The sequence below is a fragment of the Triturus cristatus genome, chromosome 2_2, assembly GCF_964204655.1.
Source record: "Triturus cristatus chromosome 2_2, aTriCri1.1, whole genome shotgun sequence".
NCBI lineage: Eukaryota > Metazoa > Chordata > Amphibia > Caudata > Salamandridae > Triturus > Triturus cristatus.
In genome coordinates, this window is record NC_140582.1 from 577175766 (window position 1) to 577186389 (window position 10624).

Here is a 10624-nt window from a genome sequence, read left to right on the forward strand (position 1 = left end):
ATAAAATACAGCGAGAAAGAATTGCATAACCCTTGCCTCCGGTCCTGATAAATATTTTAGTGGACTTCATGATTCTGATTCAGTTGACATTTTTGTTTAGGTCTAGTACCAATCATACTGGGGATTGGAAAACATTTCAAGCACCTGATAGTAAAAAAAAAGAAGACTCACTTTAGAGTTGAGACTGTCCCTCGCTTTGTTGAACAGGCCCACAAACAGAGAGGTAGATAATGCCTTCAGACACATGAGCTTCAACAGAATGCCTGGACAGTACTTAAGTCTTCAGTCCAGTGTGAAGATTTCATGTGAGGAGATTGAGGGGCTCATTACGATGTTGGACAGAAAGCCTCCGCTCGACACCGACTTGGAATTGGGTCGGACCACCGAATTACGATGCGACCCAACACTGTTCGGTTGGAGTCCTACTGTTCCCTATGTGAGCTCATGTTACGCCCAATACCCGGCCGTAACACAGGCTCCTATGGGGAAATGGAGTGTGTGTGGAAAACCCTGCACCCTTTTGTAGGCACCAAACAGTGCCTGCTTCAAAGTGCAAGGTTTTACAGCGGGGTCCCTTAGGTTCGCCAAAGTCACTTTCTGACAGCCTTTCCGTGTCGAACCGGCCGACGCACAAAGGCTGTGGGAAATTGACATCGTAACCTAGAAACGCTGTCCATAGGGGTATACGATGCGATTCCGACTGACACAAATACCCCACGAGTCGCTTGGAACAGATTCGGAAGGACCGCACGGTTTACGTTCCGATCGCAAACATTGTATTCTGCTGGTCGGAATGTAAACTGACCGAGTCGGTCGGAAGGGCTCCGACACGGTCGAGGAGATTCCGACTGTCGGAAGGAGGCTTTCCGCCCGACATCGTAATGAGGCCTTAATGTGTAGAGCCTTCTACATACATTTAGCACCTGCATCAACTGAGTTTGTTTGTAATCCATAACTGTTATCACTTTGGCATGAGGCGTCCTTTTATGCACATATTCTCGCAAAGGCTATCCTTTGCCAACAGGAACTTCGTGAAACGTCCAGAGTGTGCTTCTACAGCACCCAACTCAGGAGTATTCACAGAGTGATGGAGAGTGAATCTGACAGACGACGAAAAGGGCTGTGGCTCCCCCCCTACCGTAATGGCGACTCACCTCGGCAGTGCCGGCGTTCTCCTGCCCGTGCTCGTGAATGCCGCGGTCCGCCGATTCTGAGCACAACACGGGGTGAAAGTTGGGCAGCACACCTCGATAGTTCCAGTGCGCTGAGACCCACGCTTACTACTGTCGTGGTTTGCCGATTTTGCCGATTTCGAGCGCTGGGCTAGTCAGAGGGAATCAATTGTGGAGAATATTCCCCAGACATTCATGGAACACTTCCGTTGACTCTACTCTACTGAATATTTGGTAGAGGAGGAGAAGATCCAGGAGTACTTTTTAAATATCGATATTCCTAAATTATCAGAAGGTAGGAGTGGTTTAATTGGATCAGATGTGGAATCAGATGAGATTTCGGCAGCCATCAAAGCAACAGCTGGGGCCAAAGACAGGATGGATTCCCTATTGAATTCTATAAGGTTTTCTTAGGGAAGTTGATCACTCCTTTGAAAAAACTATTTAATTATATAACAGGAGGCGGCCTAGTTCCAACTAGCTTTAAGGAATCAATTGTTGTATCCTTTGTCAAAAAAGATAAAAACCCGACAGATGTTAATTCATATAGGCCCATTAGTCTTCTGAATTCAGATTATAAGATACTTATGAAAGTATGGGCCGAGCGTTTTTCATTCGCAGCTCAGGAGACTATCGGTAGCGATCAGACCTGGTTTATAGCCGGTAGATTAATGGCGGCGAATACCCAGTTTTTAATTCAGGCCCTGGACTTTTTTAATACGAATTTAACCCCGGCCTGTATCGTTATGGTCGATGCAGAGAAAGCATTTGACCTTGTGAACTGGAAAACCTTGTTTTTCACTCTTGAGCAATTTGGTTTTCCGGTTCAGGTGGTCAATATGCTCCGTAACATATATCAGGGAGCCACGGCTGGGATCATAAAAATTAATCGTGGGATTAGACAGGGCTGCCCGATTTCGCCCTTGCTTTTTTTATTGAGCCACTTGCAAATAAAAAACGGAATAATTTGGCGATTAAACCCCCAATTCCCGGCATGGCTAAGCTGAAACTCTTTGCAGACAGCATAATTCTATATCTGACTCCAGATAATGACAATCTTGAACTGGTTTTAAGTGAATTTACAAGGTTTGAGTTAATTGGTGGTTATAAAATCAACGTTAATAAAACGGAAGTTCACTCTCTCAACGCAGATTTAAATTCTTTTCCACCTTGCCTGAGGAGACAAGCAATTAAATCAGATCCAATTAGATACCTTGGGATATATGTATCCAGTCAATATCATCAGTTATTTAGATTGAATTATTTAAAGATGAAAGAAAAAATTAAGAAACTTTTTGATCAATGGCTTTTACTTCCCCTATCGATAGTAGGAAGAGTGTCCTTAATTAAAATGTCTATACTTCCGTTACTTATTTTTGTTTTTACTAATGTCCCAATTAGGATCAATATGTCCTTTTTTAAAGAATTAGAAAGTCTATTTATAGAATTTGTCTGGGGAAAGAAATTACCGACGGTCAAAATGACAGTGGTTCAATTATCTGCTGCACAAGGGCCTTGCCTCATTTAAGAACATATTACGAAGCAGTCTTTATAGATTTAATTTCGGGACTCATGGGATCTAAATGTATTAAAGATAGCTTTTTTTTAAGAAAGTGACTCGCAAACTCCAGCATTCTTAAAAACCTCAAAACTTCCCAAAAAAAACAGGTATAAGATTTTGAAGGATCTAGCTTTTAGACTCCAGTCATTTTTTTTAAAAACGGGTTCTTGGGGTCTCCTGTATTTAAAATTGAGTGAAATTTCCACTTGTGGTCTTCAACTTCGATCTAGACATACCAAGAATTAGGAGAGTTGTTGACTACTTGAGCTAAGACATTTTATAATTCAAAATCGGGTGATATCATGGCAAGAGGTAATGGCCCGGGCAGAAAGTCATCGAAAACCCCGTTTTTTTAATATCTACAGATTGCTCACTTTTTAAAAAAAATGATGAATGGTGTCCTGAATATCCCTGATCAATTGATGGTAGCCCTATATGGGGCCAGAGTAAGCGGGGTGGGGAACTGGTACCGGTTAATATCTAAACATGGTCAAATGCCCGTGTTGGCGAGCCATTTAGCTAAAATAGATCGTGAGACCGGGTATACCCTTTCCCTGAATGACTGGGAGGCTATATGTCAGCTAGGAAATAAATCTTTGCGTGCGGCAAATTTTAAAAGGATGGCCTTCCTTTCGCGATGGCTCTCCTATTTAACTCTGACTGCTCTTGAAAAAAGATTTCCGGGATCCGAGAATAAGTGTTTTCGCTGCCAGGCGGACGGGGAAGGCGGGTGGCACCATATTTTTTTCGGGTGCCCTCGGCTGAGACCCTTTTGGGAGGAAATCTTTGCTGATATGGAGTCATCAATCGGCAAACATGTTCCATTTGAGGCTGAGGCCACGCTGTTCGGAGTCTGTCGAGATAGAACAATCTTATCGGCGGCAGAGAAAACTTTTCTATTTATTTCCTGTACTGTGGCTCGTTCAGTAATCCTCCAGAATTGGAAATCTAGTGAAATCCCCTCGCACTTGAAATGGTTTAACAAAATGAAAAGGACCCGAGAATTTAAAAAAGCATATGCCAGACGAGTAGGGGCATTCAGGAAATTTGAAAAAAACTGGAAGTTTTTTACTGACTTAGAAAAGTCGAAGGCAGGATCATAGTATTCATTTTTCATTTTTATGCTGTAGCTGCATTATATGGTAGTGTAAAAGCATTTGCACTTTATAGCACTGCACTTTATTGATATTTCCAGAAACATATCTAGGTTTACTGGCTATTGCACTTTAAAAAGGTTTAAAGAGGGATTGTAGTACTTACTTTCTATATTAATGTTTTAGTTACAGTGTATTGCACTTTAGTAGCATTTGCACTTTATACTGTTGTACCTTTTTTTTCAGATAGGGACTACAGTATTTATTATTTATATCAATGTTCTAGTCGATCCGTATTGTATTTTTGAAATATCTGGCACGTTATACTGTTGCATTTTTATCAAAACTTATTTAAATTTGCAACTGTATTGTTTACTGTGCTTTATCTTAAATGATTTGCACAAAATTAATATTGGATGATGATAATTTGCTGCTGCTGCTGAATACTTCTTTTTCTTGTGTTTTTGAAAATGGAAGCTATTAAATGGATTATGTATTTCTGGATTCTTTGAATTCATGTATATTAAGCTCTGCTCAATGAAAAAAAAAAGGAAAAAAAAAAGGGCTGTGGCTGCTGGTTAGAAACGGGGCAATGAACTATCTTGAGTGGGACCGAGTGTTTAGAAAATATTTCGGAGGCTGACTGAAGGGGCTGCCTTTTCTTATCATGGGCACTTGCACGCTTAAACATGCCGTGGAATGGAAGAGGAGGCACACATCAAATATGCCTAATTTCCACGCAGAGCATATTTTTAAATGCTCTTCAACCCGTTTTATTATCTTGTATACTATCCACCCCTGTAAATGAAATACTTTACTAAGTGATCAAACGAATTGTTCATTCTTCTGCGCAGACAGACGAATGTTTTGGTGTCTACTCGCACTCCATCAATTAAAGAGCGTACAGTGAGTTTCAACTTGTACGATAAATGCTGGGTGAGCTCCAAGTTCCCACTTAACAGCATCACTTTAAGCGGCCGCTATGCCAACACAAAGGTTTGCACTGAAAGGTGAAGCTGAGAGTAATGCCTGGCGGGCGCTGCATACTGTGGCTGCTGGGAAGGGAAAGCTGCCAAATTCCTAGACAGGGTGTTTCAAGGGTGGGCTTTAGAGTGTTTCTGTGTCAGATTTTCTATAAACTTTAATAGACAGTTATTGTCCCAAGGATATAAACGTATGTCATGGATACCATTGCTTTGCCTTTCAAATGTTACAATATAGGTGTTGAGCCTATCTAAGGCATGAGTACGCTTTGGCTGTGTTGCTTATACAAATGGCAATATTTAATCCAAGTCTCCGCGTCTCGTAAAAGGCTCCAGCCTCGAGTTCAATAGGTCACAGCGGCGCCACAGCACCTGAATGGTGATGGGGATTGCACAGACATGAAGCCAGCCTGGAGTAGCCCGTTGTTTATTATGTACGTGGTCATGTGGGTTACCTACCAGAAGACACACAGCTTCCCTCAACAGACTTTGACTCAGAGCAAGAGAGAGAGAAACACAAAAGGGGAGAAGGAGGAGAAAGACGGCAAAACAGTGACAAATGGAGAAAGCGCAAATGAAAAAGAACTTTCAAGAGTGAAATAAAGAGGCAGATGGTGGATGAGAGGAGGCACCAGATGGGATCATGAATACACAGCCTCGGTATTCGGCACCCCGACCTTTTGATATGGGCTTCAGAGCAAAACTGTGGGCACTTTATTCTATTACTAATTAACCAATGACCGCCACCACTTGCTTTTCCTCATGAATATTCGTGAGGCGGTAACAGCTCCACAGCGCGTATGGTTTGGGGGTTTGCAGTTATTTTCTAGGATCCAATAAGAGTCTAGAATAATTTACAGCACACGGCAGCTATCCCCGCACACCACATGCCCACACATGGAAGGGGTCGTATTAGCGACAGTTGATCAGCAGTATCGGCTGTCGTATGCTCCACAAGGTCACAGAGAATAACCTTGAACACATTAGAATGACTGGAGAAAATAAAATCACTGGAAGAAGGAAAGTATTGCGTTAACAGCACTTTAAGATGCTTTTCCAATGCTCTCCGCCACCATTTATCCCAGCAGGTGCATTCCATTCATCACACCCACTGGCATCTCCTCACAGTCTGAACTATTTTTACTACCAAATTTGTGATTAAAAGTCGATGGCTGTCCAAATAAGACATCCTGTTTATCCGACTCATCCTACTCTGCAGCATCAAGGCAATATATTCACAGCACTCATTTAAGCCCCACTCCTTCCTGGGTTAAGCTCCAAGAAGGGCAGTCACAGCATACACAAAGGGCACTGCTTCCAAATATTGAACAGAACCACTGCTCCATGAATTCTACCCCGGCCAGGGCAATTCATGTGCGGGCAGACACCATTGCTAAACAGCAGGACGCCTCCTTAAATTCAGTCCCTGCCAGGGCAATTATACCTCTGATCGAGGCCATTGCTCCCATTATTAGGGACTTTAATAAGGATTATTCATTCCTGAAGGATTGATTTAGTACTGTCTTCAAGAAGGCATAAAGATGCTGCTACCAATAAAACCTAACATGGAGCAGGGATGCTTGACACATTCTAGGTAGTCGCCTACTTACTTGCAATGTTTGCTAATAGTTCTCATGTTTTCCTTATACACATTCAGCAGAAATAGAATACTGGGCTTCAGGCTGGGAACTTAATTATACTGTTAAACCCAGTATGTCCACTGTTAAGCCCCACCACATCCTCACCGGTCCCCCTCTGCACACAAGCAGAGCCCTAAACTGGTGCCGCCGAGCTTTGTGACAAAGAGAGACTGCTGGTGTTTTTAAATAGTCTCTCTTTTATTAATCTTCAGAGATAGGGTCATACCTCAGCCTCTTTCGAGAATGGAAACTCTTTCCCTATAGGGGGAGATAAGGACAAGCCAGGAGCAGCTGCAGACCACTTTGTTTTCTGTTGCACACCCAATGGCTGCTGCAAACCTCTCTCACCCTGCACAACGCACTGTTTGAGGCTTGTGTGTTATTGCAGGTTTATACATTGATCTCAGTCTGTATATTGATATAGTCCTATAGATTGATGTAGGTATGTACATTAAGTTATGCCGATGCCTACAAATTTTTCTATATGTTGATACATGCCTAGGCATTGATGTAGGCCTGTAATTTGAGGCTGAGTTAGGCTCTAATCTAGACATGGAAATTGCTGTAAATTAATGGATTAATGTAAAGCTGTATGTAAATGTAGGCTAATAAGTCTGATAAGTAAGATGTGACCTATATATTAATGAGGATCAGCACGCTACAATAGCACATTGATTTTGGTCCATGTCAGGGCCGGACTGGCTACAGGGTGTTTTTTACTGGGGTGGCAGGGTGGGGTCCAGGTTCACTGCTGAGGGAGCTGATTTTGTTGCTGGGAAGCTGCTGGTTCTTGTAAATGAACAAAACACAACAAATAGCTTTAAAGCGTACTTTTTAAAACATTTTTTTGAGGAATGCCTACTACATAGGCCAAAAGGGGTAAAGGTTTTGGACTTTAAAAAACCCAGATTTGAAGAACACTTCTGGGTCAAGAGGAGCCTCTGCCAAGGGCAAGAGCTGAAGAGCAGTGAGGAAGAGTACTGTCCCTTTCCTGTGTGTTGCTTTGCTGAGTTGGCCTGCAGTTGCGGCTTCTGCTTGGAGAGGAAAAGGACTAGACTTTGCTGTGTATCCGGCTTATGAAGTTTCTCCAATGGCTTTTGTGTGCTTGCCTCCTGTTAAGAAGTCTCAGGACTGATAGAGCGGTGCTGATGCGAAAATTGTAGGGGTGCACCATATTCTTGGTTAGTCAGCACCCACATATATATGAACATGTTACCCAAGTATAATGGAAATGTATTCAATGAAATAGAAAAGTAGAAATGTAAACAGGCCTCGAGAGAGGAGAAGGGCCTTTAGTTATTTTGATATATAGATGTGTATATGTAATGCTTAGTATAAAATGTTGTGCATTAAGTGACGTAAAGCCATGTTAGAGGGATGAAGAACGTAAACCTCTTAAGTATAGAATGAATAATTAGAGTTACTAATGATAGAGTGTTTAGTTTGAGGCCTAACCAAGAGTGTAAAGTGAAGGCCTCGTTTATTTTATCCATGTTTTATTAAGGCGGCAGGATTCTAGCAGAGCTTAAAATACAGTGCATTGTGAAACCTCATGATGTTAGGGGTTTTTTCTTAGTCAGCATTTGGCTGCAGGTACAAGGCCATGTAGCTCGTTAGTTAGAAAGAGCCTTTGTTCAAATGGAATGGAGACAGAAGGAGTAGACATGAAGGGAGTGGATTGGAATGTAAAGTTGCAACTCCTGGTACAGAGAAGGCCCGGGACCCAAGGTCGAATTCGTGGATGGAAGAAGAAAGGACCCAAATGGAAATTTACTGAAGAAAGAGGCTGCCTGAAGGGGTGTGCTGAAGGGCGTGTACCGTTTTTTGGGGTTTTGTATTAGGGACAGAGCCCCGTGGGTGGAGCAGACGAGACTTAGGCGAGGGACGGAAAGGAGCAATATAGATCGAGCTCTCATATGGTGAAACTTCTTAGGAAGCTTCACTGCTGACACCTTTTATGCGATCCTCACCTGGAAGGGAATGTTAAGTAGGTATGTCACCTTAGAGTAGAGTAGGGACAGAAATGATTTGATTGATGACTTTAAATTTTGATATCACGATTGCCATAGGGTATTTGATGCTCTTGGAAGCTGTAATCCTGTTCATTTTCAGTCGTATGCAAATTCTTCGCAGACTAGCATTTGTATTAATCCCCATATATCTTTTGTGTTTGGTATTGAGGTGCCTATATATTCAGATGTTTTTGCTGATAATAAAAGGTCAACCTGCCAGATTATGAGTCTTCTTTCCTGAGATGTCCAATTGCGGTAAATACGACCTGATAATTGTGTTTCTTCCCTCCACGCTATTCTGCAAGTAAAAAGATCCTGGCGACCTGTGTAGGTTCTTGTAGTTAATTTGGCGAGGTCAAGAACCGGCGTTCCCAGTTGGTAGCAGAGGATGGTTTCTTTATGATAGCGAGGGAAGATCAAGAATAGGATAAGTGCTCCTTGAGGCCCATCCATGATAAGTGACGTTGAATCATCGGAGGGCGAGCGGCAGAAGACCTGGCAGACGGAAGTAGATGGTGAGTAGCAGTGCGACAGCAAGCAGAAGCTCGAAGAGTGAGTATGAACAGGATACGATGTTGTAGATTGCGGTGCTGCATTGTATGAGATGTTTTGCGGAGTTGGTGTGAGTGTTGTGTGACTGTGAGATCAGGCTGTGAGCGCGCGCAGCCCGGGAAAGTCTTAGGCGATGAGAAGCCTGAGCAAGAGGGTGTAGAAGACACCCCTGGTAGATTTTGTTGACCACCGATCGTGAGGTACCATCGATCAATAGGACCGAGATAGGGGGAACGAGTGTATGAGTGTGTGGCAACCTGACGCCGGTCGTGGGTTGTAGTATGTGGAATTGAGTAATTGAAACCTATCAGAGGTGATCTGTCTGCCCGAAAGGGACGGACAGTAACCAACCGAGGTCGACAATTTCGAGAGACTGTGGACGGACAGTCAGAGGCTGTGGACGGACAGCCAGAGGAGTAATTTGTTTGGGATCAAACGGTTATTTCAGCGTGTGAATGGGACGAATGCAAGGGTGAGACGAGCGGTGTGAAGGAGGGGAACTGCTGCCAGCGGAGGAACTGTGACGTCAGAAGGTGTCGCGCTGCGATAAGCTGGTTGGTGTAGTTCGCGCTGTCATTGGAGGACGGAAACCAGGAAGTAAATAGAGGATTGTGTGCGTTTAGTATTTGGTCATGATGAAATGTTTTAAAGTTTTTAGGGAATTATGCCGGGGGGATGTACCTGTGGTTACTCGGGAGGGTGGGGAGGCCCCTCCGGAGGATTCGCCAGCACACTACATGGCAAGAAATGTAGGGTTGCATACTATAGTTTGGATTGAAAATTGGCACAAGGTGACTCAGGGAGAAGGAGAGTTAGCGTTCCCACGGTATGGTTCATTTAGACTAGCAGTGTTGCATCAGCTAAAGACTGTGATGGCAGCTTTACGACCTATGCCGAGGCCCACACAATTTGAAGCACTACATGCGTAGATAAGAGCAGCGCATGATAAAGAGAGAGGTAGAAATCAAGAAAGGGTGAAGAGGTCGGTTCAGGCATTACAGGATGCTAGATGGGATGCCGCGGAGAAAAGATGGAGAAAGCAGGCCATAGAGGGACATAAATTGTATCCCTTGTTAGAGACGACAGGAAAACCAAAGGAAAAGACAGTAGATGGAGAGGAAGACAGTGACACTGACGATAGCCTGGTAGAAAGGTTGTTATCCGAGAGACCCCCTCCGTACAATCCAGATGCCTCAGAAGGCAACGGGACGAAAGAAGAAGAGTGTAGGGGAACGGTACCTCGATCAGAAGTAAAAGTAGAAGGAAAGATTTCTATGGGAACCGAGAATATTAGGTATAAGTCTGTCAGCAGCTCGGAAGTGGAGAAAGGAGTGAGGTTACCAGATGCGTTGAAAATACCAGTTATCATCGGACCTATTGAGTCGATGTATGAGCTTGAGCCAGAAACAGCAGGGAGTTCAGAACGGTCAGAGGGCAGGACAAGAAATGAGATGGAGGGAAGTGGCTTGGTGAGGAGAATGGAGAGGGCTCCGCAGCCTATAGAATGGAGTACGCCGATGCCAGCTACAGCGGACTCTTCAGGAGGACAGGGAGAATCGAGACCTATTAGACCAAAGTCGTTAGTGGAGTCAAGATCCGACTTGAGAATG